The 19,026-nt window shown below is 46.8% G+C and overlaps 1 protein-coding gene across 1 annotated transcript in view; it reads right to left on the bottom strand.

Annotated features, from left to right (window-relative positions):
- The window catches only part of LRMDA (leucine rich melanocyte differentiation associated), a 1,143,369-nt gene that overhangs the window by 893,057 nt on the left and 231,286 nt on the right, over positions 1-19,026 (bottom strand). The window lies entirely within an intron of this gene.

Genomic DNA, 19,026 nt, shown 5'->3' with positions numbered 1-19,026 from the left:
AAGAGTACTTTGAGGGTACTGGTAAGCTACCAGTAGCTCCCGAGCTACTCGTGGAGATCCCTGTTCTATTCATATTTCGTCATTGCTTTGTTTGGGTTGGAGGGGGCCAGGTTCCACATTTGGGTCCTCCCAAGCCTATGGACTGCTTTAAGAAGCAAGAAAAAGCGGCTGCGCAACACCTCTCCTCTCAAATCCAGCGTTTCACCATCTGCCAAGCGCGAATCTCGAGGAAGCGCGCCCTTAGGACCTGGCCCCCGGCCCCGCCCCCCCAGTCACGCGTCATCGGCGGCCAGCTTGCCCACTGGGCAACCAGCCGCCAATTGCTTCCGGGTCAGGGGTCTTGTGACGTATTTCCGGAGTGGCAGTGGGCGGAGACCTTTGTCCTATTTAGGGTCAACTCCTCGTGGCCTCGGTCTCTTTCCCCTCTGCCACTCCGGCCAGCTGTTCTCGCCCCGGCACTCTCACCCCCCCCTCATCTTGGTAACCTAGTTTTTTACTTACTGGCCCTGCGCCCAGCTTGGGGGGGGCAGGCCCTGTTCATCCAAGAGAATGGTGACTGTCTGTCTCAATTCCAGTTTAAAGCAGTCTTTGGGATGGCACTAGCTGGTCTGGGGTTAGGGGCGGCAGGGTACTCATCACATTCATTTAGAATTGGTGCGGCCACTCTGGCGGCAGGAGCAGGCCTCCAAGGCAGCGCAGTGAAAAGAGTGGGGCGCTGGACCTCAGACTGTTACAAGAGATATGTGAGGCCAGAATTGTTATGACAAACTGTTGATAACCCGTGGTGGATTGTGTCTGACTTTTCCATTTCTCTCCTCTTAATTAGTATGCCAGCGAAGGTGGTGTGGGTATTGGGGCACTCGTTCGAGCGTCGTGCTGCGGTGCATTTGCAGCAACGGCGAGTGGTGAAGCCGGCAGGCTTGAGCGGGACGGAATTCTTGTGGCGAGGCGTCGGGCGCATGCGAATCCGGCACCTGCGGCGGCTTGTGGAGGAGATAAAGGAACAGGAGGGGCATAAGTCACCGGATTGGATTATCCTACACCTGGGAGGCAATGACATGGTTGACCGTGGACGCCTGGCAGTCAAGGAAGCTTTACTTATGGAATTCGCATGGTTAGGGCGAGTTTTTCCATTGGCCAGGATTGCGTGGTCGGCCATGATATCGCGCAGGACATGGGGCCCGGGAGTTCGGGCGAGGTCCTTGAATGTGTCTGTCAGGCGACATAATGGGGAATTGGCAAAGTTGTGCTCAGTGAAGGGCCGCGTGTGTCATATCCCGCACAGGAAGATTTCAGGAGACGCCGTGTATCAACAGGATGGAGTACATCTGTCGGACTTGGGCACAGATACTTGGATCAGGGAACTGTGGTCCTTTGTGCAGAACGCAGGTGGGGAGGTGTCAGGCCTGAGGGCCTTGGCCACCCTTGTGGCGGTAAAGAGACCTGCGAACAGTGACTTTTGACTAACACAATGGACGGGAGTCCGCCTTGCGTACTCCTTAGGCCAGCACTGAGTGGGGGAGACGGTAAGCTCTCCGCTGGGAAAAGTGACCACCGGCTTGGGAGGCTAGGGCGACAGATTACGAGCCTCCTGGGTCCCTGGGCAGCCTGGTGGTAGGGGGGTGGGCCCTGGAAATGGCGGACAAGGAACAGAGGTTGGGGCCCACCACTCTTGGGCGCAGGTGCGCGGCACCTGGCGTGGGAGGCTCAGTTTGCGAGATGCGAGCCAGAGGGCCCCTTGGTGCTGGGGAGTTGATGATAATCTGACTATTATGAATGTCATATTTAAAAGTGTGTTTTGGTTTTAACTATGCATGTTATTTGCTTTGTCATGTTTATGGAAAATGTTGTGATTAAACATGGCCGTTGTTAACCCACTCAAATCTCTTGGTGATTGAATTGTGGGGTTACATGTCTGAGGGGGAGGCGGGGACCAGACTGGGGGCTCCAGGTCCTATGCCAAGCGCGAATCTCGAGGAAGCGCGCCCTTAGGACCTGGCCCCCGGCCCCGCCCCCCCAGTAACGCGTCATCGGCGGCCAGCTTGCCCAATGGGCAACCAGCCGCCAATTGCTTCTGGGTCAGGGGTCTTGTGACATATTTCCAGAGTGGCAGAGGGCGGAGACCTTTGGCCTATTTAGGGTCAACTCCTCGTGGCCTCGGTCTCTTTCCCCTCTGCCACTCCGGCCAGTTGTTCTCGCCCCGGCGCCCTCACCCCCCCCCTCCTCTTGGTAACCTAGTTTTTTACTCCTACCCACCCGTCCCTTTGCTTAGTGGTTAGGGGGGTGAGTTGCGGTAAAGAGACCTGCGAACAGTGACTTTTGACTAACACAATGGACGGGAGTCTGCCTTGCGTACTCCTTAGGCCAGCACTGAGGGGGGAGACGGTAAGCTCTCCGCTGGGAAAAGTGACCACCGGCTGGGGAGGCTGGGGCGACAGATTAGGAGCCTCCTGGGTCCCTGGGCAGCCTGGTGGTAGGGGGGTGGGCCCTGGAAATGGCGGACAAGGAACAGAGGTTGGGGCCCACCACTCTTGGGCGCAGGTGCGCAGCACCTGGCGTGGGAGGCTCAGTTTGCGAGATGCGTGCCAGAGGGCCCCTTGGTGCTGGGAAGTTGATGGTAATCTGACTATTATGAATGTCATTATTAATAGTGTGTTTTGGTTTTAATTGTGCATGTTATTTGCTTTGTCATGTTTATGGAAAATGTTGTGATTAAACATGGCCGTTCTTAACCCACTCAAATCTCTTGGTGATTGAATTGTGGGGTTACATGTCAGAGGGGGAGGCGGGGACCAGACTGGGGGCTCCAGGTCCTATGAAACGGGGCTTGTGGTCAATCTTTTTCTGGCACCTGATCTGACACGTTATTCGCCCAGACCTGTACCCAGCAGACAGGGGAACAAGGGAGTAATCCACATTCTTCTTAGGTCACACAGCACGTGCAGCAGAGATCTTTACGAATACTTCAAACGCCACAGATCACACAGCAACCTGGAGTGAAGGAAATATAGTGCAGCCAGGATAGCCGTACGTGCTATACCGGTGCCTCTCCAAGAACCTTCATAAACGACGTATGCTTTTCACCGGTGCAAGATGTAAGCACAGTGTTCCACCGCATGAAACATAATTCCAAATAGGTTTGGCTCCTAAACCCATTTTGCGTGACTGGAGCATGGATTTTGCCTGCCCACGGTAAAGTAGCATTTTGCACCATTCCCTCAATACATGGTTGCTATTAGAAGGGGCTTTTAGGGTACTACTGTGGGTGGGGCCAAAGGCAGGCGTCAAATCTCATCTTCACCTAGAACAAAATGAGTATATCTGCAGAAACAAAGGATTGTGAGGGCGTGATCTGAGAATAAGTGCAAAACCACATTTTGTTTTACTGAGCACCTAAAGCACCAGAGTTCACACCTGAATTTTAAATCCTAAGAAATTATCATTTCATGGCATTCGGACAACCCTTCTTTGCTTGTGTAATCAATGCTCAATTTTAAATAAGCATGTGTACGTTTCTTCATTTCTAAAATCAGTGATTATCCGTGCTTATACATTTTGGCATCAGAAAAAAATGTGTCTGAGGTGACGCTTTTCCACTATTTACAAAATGCCCTTGCAGATAACGTTTAATTTACAAACTGCACTTGAAGATAACGTTTATATCGTAACTGGGCCAAATCTAAAGGGACATGTTATGTTGTTTAATCTCCTCCCAGTTATCACACCATTACATATATGTTAAATAACTACACTGTGGACTCACATGAAGACAGACAGTGTTGCCCCATCAACTCCTAACTTTCCTTTTGAAGATCACAGCAAGAAGTCACTTGCCTCTGGCTGAACCCCTCTGCAAAATTAAGCCACACATGCATTTCAAAATGACCATACCACCATTCAGGAACAAGTCCTGTCACCTTTGTAGTAGCAGTGCAGTATTCACCATTCAATTTAGCACATTGAGCTGCCCAGGAATAGGCTTTGTCTACAGATATCTTTTCCATTGCTGGTGGTGTGGCTGTTAGGGTCCATGACAACACCAAAAGATGATGATGTAATGCTGAACATTATCAAACATTCACCCCAGTACAGAGATTTGGACCAAAATCCATCCTTTGTTTTGCTCACCATGCCGTTCCAGTTTGGACCCAGCCACATGCAAATCAGTCTTGGCCCTGCTAGCCATGAGAACTGTCAAGCCCAATCTGTCAGGCCAGGTCCTCCCTGGACCAGAAACAGGAATCCTCGGACTGGTTAGGGGTATCACCCCTCATCCGCCAAGCTAGCTTGAATCCAATGGTATAGTGAGCACGGGACCCATGTCTGGACATATTTGTCCCACTTGGTTGGCTGTTGGCACTATTATAACGCGTTTCCGCAGTGTTACTGCCTTGCTAATATATGTTATGGCGGCGTCGGCTAAATGAAGAATGCACTAAGAATATCGGGTCCACGCTCGTTTGTCTGTGTGAAGATTTGGAGTGAAAGCGAGTGGAAAAGGATATATATATATATATATATATATATATATATATATATATATATATATATATATATTCACTGAAAAATCCATAGGTTTCATGCCTTATATAGTTAGGAATTAGCATTTAAAAAACCTTTGAAATTCACTCAATAAACTATAAGTTTTAGGGGTGTTATAGTTAGCTGGACATTTCACTCATACAAAACCATTGAAATTGCTCCTATATAGTTAGTTGTACTAACTATATTTCGTGCACCCGCAATCCACTGCTGATGATGTCACATATTACATCATTCATGACATGGTCAGTGACATCACTGATGACATCTCAAATGACATCACTGATGACATCACTGATGACATCATCCAGTGAATGTGGTTTGCTTCGTTATTTAAATATGCATTATATATATAGCAATTTGCATTGAAGAATGAGTGGATATATAAAAAAATATATTTGGATGGAGGATTTAGTAGCAATGTAATTGACTGTTTACTTTAACAATGTATCGTGTCTCACTAAATATAGTGGATAGTGAGTAAACTGTGTGAATATCTGTATCACTTTGCCAGTTGTTGTGTAAACTGGTTCTCCAGTTGGTTACTAGCTATGTGAAAGTCTATATTAGTTATTAATTAGTTAACTGAGTATTTGTATGGGAGAGTGAATGTGTGTTTGGTTCGGTGGGGGGTGTGTGACTGCCCAAAGATGTGTGAATTATTATTATTATTATTATTAAGTGTTCTTATATAGCGCTCGATTACCCGTAAGCATCTCGGCGCTTGCCTTGGGAACCCGTCCTGGTTTTTCCCTGTGAGATACCCGTACTGGGAATCCCCAAGGTGAAAGCCAGGCATCCCGCCGCGGGGGGGGCGTAGTGGAGATTAAGCAAGCTAATGCCCAGAGCTGCAGAGTGTGAACCTGTGACTCGAGTAGGCACCGAAACGAGAATTATCGAGTCCGTGGATATTTGGGCTCAAGACCCTGCCGCGTCGGGAATTGAACCCTGGTCCCGGGTCTGACCTCTGCTTCAGGGTCTGCCGCCTCTAACCAGTGATTCCGTAGATATATGAAGTTATATGAACTACAACAGTTGTTTGGGTGAGTGAATATCTTTATGGGTGTGGTGACGAGCAAATATATTTCTCAATGGCACATGTCCAACAAAGTAGAAAAATAAAAGGCAGTGTATGTGTCAGTTGTTGTATAAATAAGTATTCATTAGACTCAATGATCGTGTAAGAGACTATATGGATGACTGTATACTTGTAATAATGATTTTATAATACACTAAGTATGACTTACTATGTAAATGAATAGATGAAGTGGTGTTTGTATAAGTGTGTAGCTAAGTAAGTATGTAAGTATGATCCATTGTTTGCATAAGTGAGTAGGATAACTTCATATGTGAATAGGTTGTGTGCTGGTGTGTAATGTCGATATAGGTGTATAAGTATTTTAGATAGTGTTCTATTGTTCATTGACAGAATGTATGATTGAATCTACAGGTAAGTGATTAGATGTGTGTATACATCTAGGAATTACTGAGTGGGTTTTTAGATACTTGTATTGCTGTGTCAATGGATTCAAATATGATACTCTGTATTTTACAAAGAGTGCTGAAAGATTTTACTATTGTATGAAAAGGTGTATGTGATTGTCACGTGGATGATGTCATCAGTGATGTCATCAGTGATGTCATTTGAGATGTCATCAGTGATGTCACTGACCATGTCATGAATGATGTAATATGTGACATTATCCGCAGTGGAATGCGGGTGCGCGAAATATAGTTAGTACAACTAACTATATAGGAGCAATTCAATGGTTTTGTATGAGTGAAATGTCCAGCTAACTATAACACCCCTAAAACTTATAGTTTATTGAGTGAATTTCAAAGGTTTTTTAAATGCTAATTCCTAACTATATAAGGCATGAAACCTATGGTTTTTTCAGTGAATTTCAAAGGTTTTTTATATGCTAATTCCTAACTATATAAGGCCTGGAACCTATGGTTTTTTCAGTGAATTTTCAAGGTTTTTTATTGCTAATTCCTAACTATATAAGGCCTGAAACCTATGGTTTTTTCAGTGAATTCGCAAGGTTTTTTAAATGCTAATTCTATTAGCGGATAACGTTTAAATATGTTAATATCCTTGTGGGACCACCTGAGCAGCCCTAGGGGGTCAGGTTGTTTCTACCCTGCCCCCTTTTTGCATTCTACACGTTTGTTTTTCTGCTTCTTTTGTGCCTCGGTCTACCTAGCACAAGATGAATGCCAACACTTCCTGGTTAGAAGTGTTGACAGCCAATGAGCATGCTGCTTTCCTGTGACAGGCATGCTGATTGGTTGCCACTGTCTGTCAACACTCCAAACCAGGAAGTGTTGGCAGCCATCTTGTGCCTCGGTAGAACCAAGGGCAAAAACGACAGGTGATGGACAGAACCAAGGCACAAGAAAGCAGTGAAACAAGGGTGCAAAGCACACAAAGGGGGCAGGGTAGAAGCACCCTGACCCCCTAGGCCTGCTCAGGGGGTCCCACAAGGACCCCCCAGGCCCAAAAAAAAAAATATATTTTTGCTTTTCCCCGTGGTACGCTCAGGGTACGCATACCTGTAAGTGTACATGGCATCGCACCCAGCGCATACTCCGCGAAATTAAAAAAAAGATATATTCTTTTTTTGCACTTTGGGGTTCTCCTAGGCCCCCCTGAGAAAACCTAGGGGGTCAGGGGGTCTCTACCCTGCCCCCTTTTATAGTTTTCCCCTTTTGTTTTTCACCTTTTGTGTCTCGGTTCTACCGAGACACAAGATGGCGGACTCTCCGGACCGTTTGGAATGTTCACAGACACCCGAGAGCCAATCAGCTTTCCAATCGCGCACTTCCGTGGCGCGCCGAATGCGCTCCCCGGTACGCGTACAGGTAAGCGCTCGAAGCGCGCATATAGATATATATGTGTTTTTAAAGTTACTTTTCATAAAAACCACTGGAGCAATTTTCACCAAATATAGAAAAGGCACTTCTGCGTACAGTCCCTACAATTTTGCAAAGTTTGGTGTAATTCCATTCAGCGGTTCGGGCTGTAACCGTGTCTGAACGTCCTATAGAAATTAACATGGGGAAAACACATTTTGGGACCCCCCTTTTTTCTCGGCCCCCATTTGATGAATCCCCCCAAAACTTTCAGGGAAGGAGCAGAACTGAGCTGGCCTAAATTTTGGAAAATTTCACGCAATTTCCTCAATCGACGCCAAAGTTATTCCCAATAGAATGTTGTGGATTTCCTATGGAAACTAGGTCCTAACTATATATACCTACTGGCTATCGCCAGTAGGTAATATATATATTAGTAGTACACAAAGAAAACTAATTGAACTTTAGTGAAACCTAAGTATAAATGTTTAACACTCAGAAACGTTTAGAAAACACTCACGATTATGAACACTCACTGAAAAAAAGCAAAGGTTACAGGGACGTAATAGTTAGGCTCAGATTTGAATAGTACAAAAACTATAGAAATTCAGCAGTTATAGTTTCTTGAGCTAACTATAACGTACACCTTCGCAATACAGTGCTTATGACCTCACATATTACATCACTCATGACATGGTCAATGACATCACTCATGACATCAACAATGACATCTCAAATGACTTCAATGATGACACCATCAAGTAATGGTGAGTGTGTTTTCTAAACGTTTCTGAGTGTTAAACATATATACTAAGGTATCACAAAAGTTAAATTAGTTTACTGCCAATGAGTGATTCTATTTTAAAACATAGATTATGAGAGGAACTATGTATTTCAGATTGTTAGTGGGTGTGTGTGTGTGTGTAGTTATATGGGTGAGTAAGCTGCTGTGTGAGTGTCTGTATGGGTGGGTGAGAGGGTGTGTAAGTGGTACATGGATGAGTGAATGGGTATGTGAGAAGGTGTATGGATGAGTGAGTGGTTGTATGAGTGTTTGTATGGGTGAACGAGTGGCTTTTTCAGTGGCTGTATGAGTAAGTTAGTGGCTGTGTGAGTGACTGTATGGATGAGTGAGTGGGTGTGTAAGTGGCTGTAAATGGTGAATGAGAGGGTGCATGAGCGGCTCTATGTGTTAGTGAGCAGATGGGCCAGTGACTGTAAATGGTGAATGAGAGGACTGAGTAGCTGTATGGGTGAGTGAGCAGGTGCATCAGTGTCTGTATAGGTGAGTGTGAGGGTACATGAGTGGTTGTATGGGTGTGTAAGTGGGTATATGAGTGGGTGAGTGTGTGTGTGAGTGCCACTATGGGCAAATGAGTGTGAGAGAGGCTCTATGGGAAACTATGTGGTTGTCTCAGTGACTGTTTAGATGACTGAATACATGTGGTAGTATATGTATGAGTAAGTGAGTGTGAGTGGATGTGTGAGTATCTGTATGGGCGAGTGACTGGTTGTGTGAGTGCCTGTATGAGTCAGTGGATGTTTTGAGTGGCTCTATGCATGTGTGAGGGAGTGCATTTGTATGGATGTGTGATGGGTATGTGAGTGGTTGTGTGGGTGTGTGACTGGGTGTATGAGAGGTTGCATGGGGTGAGTGGTTGTGGTGGTGGTTCTGTGGATGATGTCATGGGTGATGTCACTGACCATGTCATGAGTGATATAATATGTGAGGTGATAAGCAGTACACTGCAGGGGCGTAAGTTATAGTTAGCACAGGCAACTATAACTGCTGAATTTCAATGCTTTTGTATGAGTGAAATCTGAGCCTAACTATAACCTCCCTATGATCTCAGTTTTTATCCGTGAATTTCTAAGGTTTTTTAAATTATATTTCCTAACTATAACATCCCTGCAACCTTTGTTTTTTGGGAGAATTCATAAGGATTTGTTAAATTTATATTTCCTAACTATAACGTCACCGTAACCTTTGTTTTTTTCAGTCAAGTTCTACATTTTTTAAATGTTATATCCTAACTGTAACCAGTAACGATAGAGAGTCGGTGCATGAGTGTCTCGTGAGTGTGTGTGTGTCTCACTGGGCGTGTGAGTGGGTGTGTTAGTGTCTCAGTGGGTCTGTGAGTAGGTGCATGAGTGTCTGAGTGGGTGTTTGAGTTGGTGTGAGTGTCTGAGTTGTTCTAAGTGAGTGCATGAGTGCCAGAGTGGGTTCAGCTTGTTTACTGCTTGTTTTCTACCTTTATCTGCTAACTTATTACCTTTATTTTGCCTCTTTCTGCTCATTGCTCACCTTTCTGCTCGTTTCTGATGTCTATTTTGCCTCTTTCGGTTCATTTCTGACCTTTATTTAGCCTCTTTCTGCTTATTTCTGATCTCTATTTTGCTTTTCTTCTGCTAGATTCTAACCTTTATTTTACCTCTTTCTGCTAGTTTCTGATCTTTATTTTGCCTCTTTCTGCTAGTTTCTAACCTTTATTTTGCCTCTTTCTGCTTGTTTCTGATTTCTATTTAGCTTTTTTCTGATCTCTATTTTGGCTGTTACTGCACATTGCTGACCTTTAGTTTGCCTCTTTCTGCTAATTTCTGACCTTTTTCTTGCCTCTTTCTGCTAATTTTTGATCTCTATTTTGCCTCTTTCTGCTCGTTTCTCAAATTTATTCTGCCTCTTTCAGCTTGTTTCTCACCTTTATTTGGCCTCTTTCTGCTCATTGCTGACCTGTATTCTGCCTCTTTTTGGACTTTGCCTCTTTCTGCTCTCTTCTGACCTTTATTTTTCCTCTTCTGCTCATTTCTGATCTCTATTTTGCCTTTCTGCTTGTTTCTGACCTTCATTTTGCCTTTTTATGCTTGTTCCTGAGCTCTAATTAGATTCTTTCTGCTCATTTCTGATCTTTATACTACCTCTTTCTGCTAATTTCTAACCTTTATTCTGCATTTTTCTGATTTTTATTCTGCCTCCTTCTTCTTGTTTCTCACCTTTATCGTGCCTCTGGCTGCTCGTTTATGACCTTTATTCTTCCTCTTTCTGCTTAGTGCTGACCTTTCTTCTGCCTCTTTCTGCTAGATTCTCACATTTATATTGCCTCTTACTGCTTTTTCCTCCCGGGACAGCAGAGGGAGCCTCAAGGCCCCCACGGTCCCTGGCGGCTCCCCGCTTCCTGTGGGAGCGGGCTTTGCTCCTGTATGGAGGGAGCTGCTTTTCAGCAGCTCCCTCCATGTAGGATCAATCTTTTCATCTGCTGTCCTGCCCACTTGATAGCGGGCAGAGAAAGAGATTAAACCTCTGCTTCCAGCAAGCAAGAGCATTTTGTCAACTTTCACTTCCTGGAAGCGGAGTATTTGCTCTGACACTGCAGGAGCTGTCAAAGCTCCTGCCAAGTCACAGCAAACAGCTATGTTCCGGGGGTGGGCACCCCACACATAGCGGGGGCCGACACTGGTGGGTGGTGGTCGCAAAGGCCATTATTGGCTCCAGGAGGAGGGCCATGTGGCCCCCTTCCTTTGATCTGCATGGGCCTGCCACAGGAGGTGGTGGTCCCAGGGTCCATATATGGCCAGGGCAGGGGCCGTGGGCCCCCTCCCTGTTTTAATAATATTATAGGCCCTGGGGAAGTGGTAGGCCCCGGGGCCCAGGGGAGTGGTCCGCGTGTCCCCCCGTTGCTAAGCCCGGGGAGGTGATGTTCCCTGGTCCTCAAAAGAGCCCATGAAGGGGGGGTCCACGCGGCCCCCCTTCATTGTGTTATAAAAGACTGGGAAGGTGGTGGTCCCAAGGGGCTTAAAAGAGCTTCCGGGGGGTCCTTGCGCCATCCTCCTTTTTTTTATCCTGTATGCTCCCAGGACATGATGCACCCAGGGCTAAATAAAAGAGTAGCCCAGTGGTCCGTACCTCTTTTGTTTTCAGCAGAAGTCGCGATTCTAGCGTGAATCCCACCAAAAAAACCAATCTACACCCCCATGAGGCCTAGGGGGTTAGGGTATTCCTACCCTGCCCCCTTCTCTTTATCTATTTTTTTTTTGTCCCAAGATGGCTGCGAACACTGCCTGGATGAAGTGGTGGCAGCCAATCACATTTCAGCACAGGGACTGTTGTATCCTCGGAGGATCTGCGTCTATATGTATCTAAATTTAGATTTCTTTTAATATCTCCCAAACTACTGAACAGATTTACACCAAATAACAAAAACACTGTTCTTTATGGACCAAGAGCTACCTTTCTGCCACATTTGGTGTAATTTTGTCCAGCGGTTCGGGCTGTAGTGGCGCCTAAAATCTCTATGGTTTAACAATTGGAAAAACTCTTTTTTTTAACCTTCCCCCTTTTTCTCGGTTCCAGGTGGATGGATCACCCCAAAACTTTCCATGCATAACAAGAATCACGGGGGCACGTTTTTTGGAAAATTTCATGAAGATGCGTCAAACGGCGCCAAAGTTATATGCAAGTCAAAAAATGTTTTTTTCTATGGAATCATGGTCCTAATTATAACTACCTACTGGTGACCGCTAGTAGGTTATACATAAAGTATCCACTCTGTTGTTATAATCAGAGTGATCAGTGATAGGGATTTTTATCCTTTAATAACTTTGCCCGCATTTGATGAATGCCTGCTAAACTTTGCAGATCTAGTGTCCCCATTTTATTTTCAGAGTTCATCAAGCGGTTGGTAATGAAAAAGGGGAGCCCAAAACAGGCCTAAAATTCATTATATATTAAAAAACTTTTTTATTTCGCTTAGCGCAAAAATTGTCAGTAGAATTTTCATGAAATTTGGAAGGATTATATATTATGGTGCATAGGTGACTCTGTGGGGTACTGAAGGTAAGTGTTTCATAAGTTTTAAGTGTTTTTAATTCAGGTATATCTGTGGCTGTGGTAGTACTGATGTACAACAGAGGGATATAGTGATTACAAGTAATTAGCTGATTGGCTAATAATTGCGTTTTACAAAAGTTAAAGGCAGCCATATTGTTTTCACCTTGAGTTTCTCTGTGTTCTGTTTTATGCTATTTAATGTAGGTAAGTATTTGGTTAGGTGTTCTTCCCTTAAATATTACCATTTTAATAAAGTATTCAAATAAGTATAAGTTTACATACATATAATTTTTTTAAATCTGGAGTACTATGGTATCGGAAATTGTTTTTGAAATACGCTATAAGACACTGTATTTTAATAATATAATGTGCTAAAATGTTTCCACAATATATTTAAATATGCACATAAAAGTGTATGGAGTAGCACGTTAATTAGTAATAATTGACACACTACTTTAAAAAAATGCAGTTCATTGTGCACCGTTGTTTTTTCATTTTTTATATATATATATATAAACACGCACATACACACACACACACACACACTGTCAAGTATCATTCATATGTTGTTTCTTCTAATCACAGCATATCTCAGAGAAAAATACTTCTAATTTGTTGGCGATCTTGAATGGTTGACAAGTCAGGTACTGGTACTTGAATATGAAATTGTATAAAATCCTATGCATTTACATGCCAATTTGAATTCACTTGCATTTTTAATGATTTGGGAATATTCTAGATAGTTCTAAAACACCCTTTAAGTGATTTATTTGTGTATTTGATGTTCTAAGTTATTTTGCCCATTTAAAAAATATTTGCTTTAGCTGATATTCTAATTTTTATTGACTTTCATATACAAATACCAACAATGTTGGTAAAATCCAGATTAGGTAACAACACTACAAAGACGTCACATCCACTGTGTAGGCAATCAATGAGAAGGGATTTTTCTCCACTTCTAACTTACAGTGCTACAGTTAGGCTGCTGATGTCACCGGACCTTGACCAATGTTAGACAGATTTAGGAACTGTGTGACTTCCATTGGACTTTCTGTTGACATACCTGTGAGGGATTCACGACCCAACCCAAGATGGCCGCGGGGTTGGACCCAACCAGAAGTCAGGTCGGCGCACCAGCCGCCGACTCAGAACGCGCCACATCCGCTTTGTGGACACAAATGGCCGTGTCCACAGAACCACAGTGTGCAGTGCCGGAGCGGGAGACAGACGGACGAGAGGAGATCTGCGAGGACGCCCCGAGGAGGAGAGACCAAGGAGGAGACGCTGACAAGAGCGAGGAGTATCCTGAGGACGCCCCGAGACCGAGGGACCAACCCGAAGACACCGAAAGAACCCCAGAGAAAACGAGCGAGACCGGCCCCCTGAGGGAACCAAAGGCGGCGGGATCTCACGATACCACGGTCACCTGGGACCATGGCAACAGGCAAGTGACGGGGGAGACCGGGGGTTGGTTTAAAGGGTGGTGGAAAGGCCGCCTGAGTACCTCACTGCGTCGCTAGCACGTTACTTCCCCCACCTAGGCACTTCACTGTTAGGGACCGGTGTAAGGTGCACACATCCCCTTCCCTACATTTATTGAGTAAAGTCAGAGACCCTGACGCTTGTGTTTGTTTCTTTCCCTTCCTTCCCCCTTCTGGATTCTGGAGGCCGGTCTATGTCATCACCGTAAAGCCCAGCTACACCTGAAGAAGGGAGAAAGAATCGAGACCTTGGACAGAGTGCCCGTATTCTTCATAATAGACTTCCTTTTCGTTTGTTTGTTTCATGACTATCTCAGTGATTGTACAACTGACCTCATAAAGAGAGTGTTAATTTGTTTCATGAGCCAGCAAGAGCTAACAAAGCCAAAGCGAACTAATAAAGCTGGTAAACCCTACCCCCAGACTCGCTCCTATCTCCGTGTGCCTAGTAGTCGGGGCAGAAGTCCTGACAGTGGTGTCAGAAGTGGGATTTCGACCGCGACACCGCCGTCGGACCCCACTACCATGGATACCATAGTTACCCAACTGGCGGAAGGACAACGCCACCTGCAATCGATGGTGGAGGAGCAGGGAAAACAAGCCCAGAAGGACCGAGAGGAGCTACACGTAGCACTCAGAGATCAGGCATCCTTACTGTTTAACAATCAGCAAGTACAGGACACGGCCATTCTACGTTTATCGGACGTCGTGGCCAATGCAAGGATCCATCCTAACGTACCCAGTGCCGTACTTCAGAAATACCAAACAGGCGAGGATCCTGACTTTTTCTTTGTAAATTTTGAAAGGGTGGCCACCACTGCTGCCTGGCCTCCCGAGCGATGGGGACAGTATGTTGCTCCCTTGCTGTCCGGAGAATTGCAGGCGGCCTACCAGGCTGCCAACCCCGATGGAAGCACGCCCTATGTAGATATCAAAAGGACAATCCTAGAAAGATTAGGATATGATACCGAGTATTATAGGACACGCTTCAGGAAAGAGAAATGGTCTACAGGCGATAACCCCAGAACCTTATTCTATCGCATACGCGATCTTGGATGTCGTTGGCTGCAACCGTCCAACGCCTCTGTTGAGGATTTAACAGAGAAAGTGGTCTTGGAACAGTATCTGGAGGCGCTACCCGGCAACACCCGGGCCTGGATACGACAACACCCAAATCTTTCAGTAGCATTGGCCGTTGATTTGGCTTGTGCTTTTCATCGTGCCCCTGATTTCCGTCCCCTGGCACAACGCGCCCCCTTCACACCTGTTCGTCCTCCTTTACGCCCACCTAACCCTATACCTGAGCCCCGGAGCACCCCTCTTGCTGGTAGAATAACCCCTAGGTTTCAGTCCCCCGTCCCTACACACCAAGGACCCCAGTGCTTTCATTGCGCCGAGTGGGGTCATATCGCACGCAACTGTCCCACTAGAACCCCTGGGCCAGAACCAATGGATGTGGGGTTTACAAAGGGGAAGATTTATAGCACAGGAGATGCCGTCAATCCATACTACATGAAAGTACACGTAAATGGGAAACCAGTGATGGCCGTACTTGACACAGGGTGCCAACAAATGGTAGTAGCCGTGGACTTGGTGCCCAAAGCCCTTCTGATACCAAACACCCAGGTGAAAGTCACATGTGTGCATGGAGACCATAAGTTGTATCCACTCGCAGAGGTGGCACTGGAGATCCAAAAGGAGGTCCAGCTGCGTAAAGTAGGGGTGATCCCGGAGCTACCCAAACGTGTCCTCCTAGTAACTGACTTGCCTCATTTCTCTGACTACCTACAGACATTCACAGGTTCTCCTTCGCCAACTGAGTGGTTGACGAATGCCCCGTTTTCCAACACCCCATAGCACAACCAGCGGACCGAAAGATAAAAAGCAAAAAGGAGAAGAGGGAAGAGAGACTGCTTTATTCCCAACCACAGAATAAATCCACAATGCATGTTCTTTCCTCCTCAGAACAGTCTCCGAGTAACTACCGCAACTTCAGGGCCGACCAAAGAGACGACAACTCGCTACAGAACGCATGGACACAGGCTGAGGACGAGCAAGAGGGAAAGGTAGGACCCTATTTTGTGGTTAAAAGAGGTTTGTTGTACTGCCTGACTCATACGGCTAGGGGAAAAAGGGAACAGCTTCTGGTTCCAGGTCCGTTCCGCCCTCAGGTCCTGTTGCTGGCCCATAGTCAAGCAGGGGAAGGCCATTGCGGTAAAGAAAAGACCCTTGATTATCTGTTGGATCGTTTTTATTGGCCTGGGGTGTATCACGAGTTTGCCAGATTTTGTGCTGCGTGTGTACGCTGTCAGCTAGTCAATAACCCTACCTTACCTAGAGCCCCCCTTCATCCCTTGCCCATTATCGATACCCCCTTTACCAGGGTAGGAATGGATTTAGTGGGACCCCTAATCCCTTCTGCCCGTGGACATCGCTTTATCTTGGTCATTGTGGACTATTCCACGCGGTATCCTGAGGCTTTCCCCCTGACCACCGCAACCTCTAAGGCGGTGGCCCAGGCTATGGTAACACTGTCTTCGAGGGTGGGCTTACCCAATGAAATCCTCAGTGATCAAGGGACTCCTTTCATGTCACGCCTGATGAAGCAAGTCTGTGACATACTACAGATTAAGCAGCTAAGGACTTCAGTGTATCACCCCCAGACCGATGGTCTGGTGGAACGATACAATAAGACCATCAAGACCTTGTTGAGGAAACATATCGATAGAACAGGCAGAGATTGGGACCGTCAGCTACCCCTGGTCCTTTACGCCATCCGCACCCATGAACAGAGGTCGACGGGGTTCTCTCCATTTGAGCTTATGTTTGGGAGGAAGCCCCGTACACTCCTGGACATGGCTGCGGAACAGTGGGTGGAAACAGAGGACGAAGGAAAACCCCTGCTCCAATATAGTGAAACCCTCAAAGACACCCTGTCCGCTGTGTGGGAAGAGGCACACACGCACTTAGAAAGTGCACAAACACAGCAAAAACGGTTATATGATAGAAATACCCGATTGAGAGAGCTGAAGGTAGGAGACAAGGTACTCATTCTGTTGCCCTCTTCAGATAAGAAACTGTTAGCCACATGGCAAGGACCGTTTCCCGTCCTAGCCAAGATTACGCCGGTCACGTATAAAGTGGCTGTCCCACACCACCATAAGGCTTCCCAGATTTACCACATCAATCTTCTGAAAGCCTGGGAAGAGCCAGATTCACTCCCTTCCGGTTCCGGAATAAACGTAGGGTTGGTTGTCACAAACAAACCCCTAGAAGTGTCACACTACACCCACGAAAAAACAGAAAACCCCTCCTGGGGTTCCCAGACCACGAAGGAGCAAAAGAAGCAACTGGAGGCCCTCTGTGCTTCTTTTCCCACGGTGGTCTCCGGAAAACCGGGGAAAACAGCACTTGTAGAACATACTATCATTACCCACACATCCCAACCCATTAAACAGGCCCCTTACCGTATCCCAGCAGCAAGACGGACTGCGATAGAAGAAGAGGTTAAAACGATGTTGGAGGCAGGGATTATAGAACCCTCAAAAAGCCCCTGGTCCTCTCCCATCGTTTTGGTGCCCAAGCCGGATGGAAGCATCCGCTTCTGCATCGACTTTCGGAAAGTTAATGCGGTATCCCAATTCGATGCATACCCTATGCCACGGGTGGACGAATTGGTCGAGACATTAGGACAGGCTAGGGTCATGTCCTGTATTGATCTAACCAAAGGATATTGGCAGATCCCCCTTCACCCAGAAAGCAGAAACAAAACAGCCTTTACAACGCCCCTGGGTCTCTTTCAGTTCAGGGTCATGCCCTTCGGCCTCCATGGAGCACCCATGACATTTCAGCGGCTGATGGACATTATCCTGGGTCCCCATAGAGAGTACGCCAGGGCATATCTGGATGACATCGTGGTGTATAGTTCGGATTGGGAGACCCACATGTACCATTTAAATCAGGTCTTTCGTGCCCTTCAGGAAGCAGGACTAACACTCAATCCCCGGAAAACCACATTAGGTGCTGATCATATTGAATACCTGGGATATGACATCAGGGAAGGACAGGTACGCCCACAGGTAAACAAAGTGGCTGCCATAACCCACATTCCTCGCCCCACAACGAGAAAAGAGGTCCGCTCCTTCTTAGGCTTGGTGGGTTATTACCGGCGTTTTGTCCCCCACTTTTCCTCTTTGGCCAGTCCATTAACTGACCTGCTTACCAAGCCCTTTTCAAGAGACAAAATGCCCTGGACCACAACTCAAGAACAGAGCTTCATGGACCTGAAAGCAGCTCTGTGTAAAGACCCCGTTTTGTCTTGTCCTGATTTCCGTACAACCTTTGTGCTTCAGACCGACGCATCGGACAGGGGTTTAGGTGCCATCTTGTCCCAACCCAACGAGAAGGGCCTCCTCCACCCGGTGTTATATATCAGCCGCAAGCTGTTCCCCAGGGAAGTGTCTTACGCCACAATTTAGAAGGAATGCCTTGCGATTAAGTGGGCTGTTGAAGCATTGCAATATTACCTTCTGGGTCGTCATTTTATTCTCTTGACTGATCATGCACCTTTAACCTGGCTAGCCCTGCATAAAAACACTAACCCCAAGGTCTTGCGATGGTTTCTCGCCCTCCAGCCTTTTTCCTACAGCACTTTCCACTTGCCGGGGAGTATGCAGAACAACGTGGACTTTCTCTCCCGGTGTCCTTTGTCCGAATGGCCCGATCGTCCATTCTCGGGGGAAAGGCAGTGTGACGGATTCACGACCCAACCCAAGATGGCCGCGGGGTGGACCCAACCGGAAGTCAGGTCGGCGCACCAGCCGTCGACTCAGAACGCGCTACATCCGCTTTGTGGACACAAATGGCCGTGTCCACAGAACCACAGTGTGCAGTGCCGGAGTGGGAGACAGACGGACGAGAGGAGATCTGCGAGGACGCCCCGAGGAGGAGAGACCAAGGAGGAGACGCTGACAAGAGCGAGGAGTATCCTGAGGACGCCCCGAGACCGAGGGACCAACCCGAAGACACCGAAAGAACCCCAGAGAAAATGAGCGAGACCGGCCCCCTGAGGGAACCAGAGGCGGCGGGATCTCACGATACCACGGTCACCTGGGACCGTGGCAACAGGCAAGTGACGGGGGAGACCGGGGGTTGGTTTAAAGGGTGGTGGAAAGGTCGCCTGAGCACCTCACTGCGTCGCTAGCACGTTACTTCCCCCACCTAGGCACTTCACTGTTAGGGACCGGTGTAAGGTGCACACATCCCCTTCCCTACATTTAATGAGTAAAGCCAGAGACCCTGACGCTTGTGTTTGTTTCTTTC

The sequence above is a fragment of the Lissotriton helveticus genome, chromosome 5_1 (assembly GCF_964261635.1).
Source record: "Lissotriton helveticus chromosome 5_1, aLisHel1.1, whole genome shotgun sequence".
NCBI lineage: Eukaryota > Metazoa > Chordata > Amphibia > Caudata > Salamandridae > Lissotriton > Lissotriton helveticus.
Note: the sequence above shows the minus strand (reverse complement) of the source record. Positions and strands in the feature narration are given on the sequence as shown.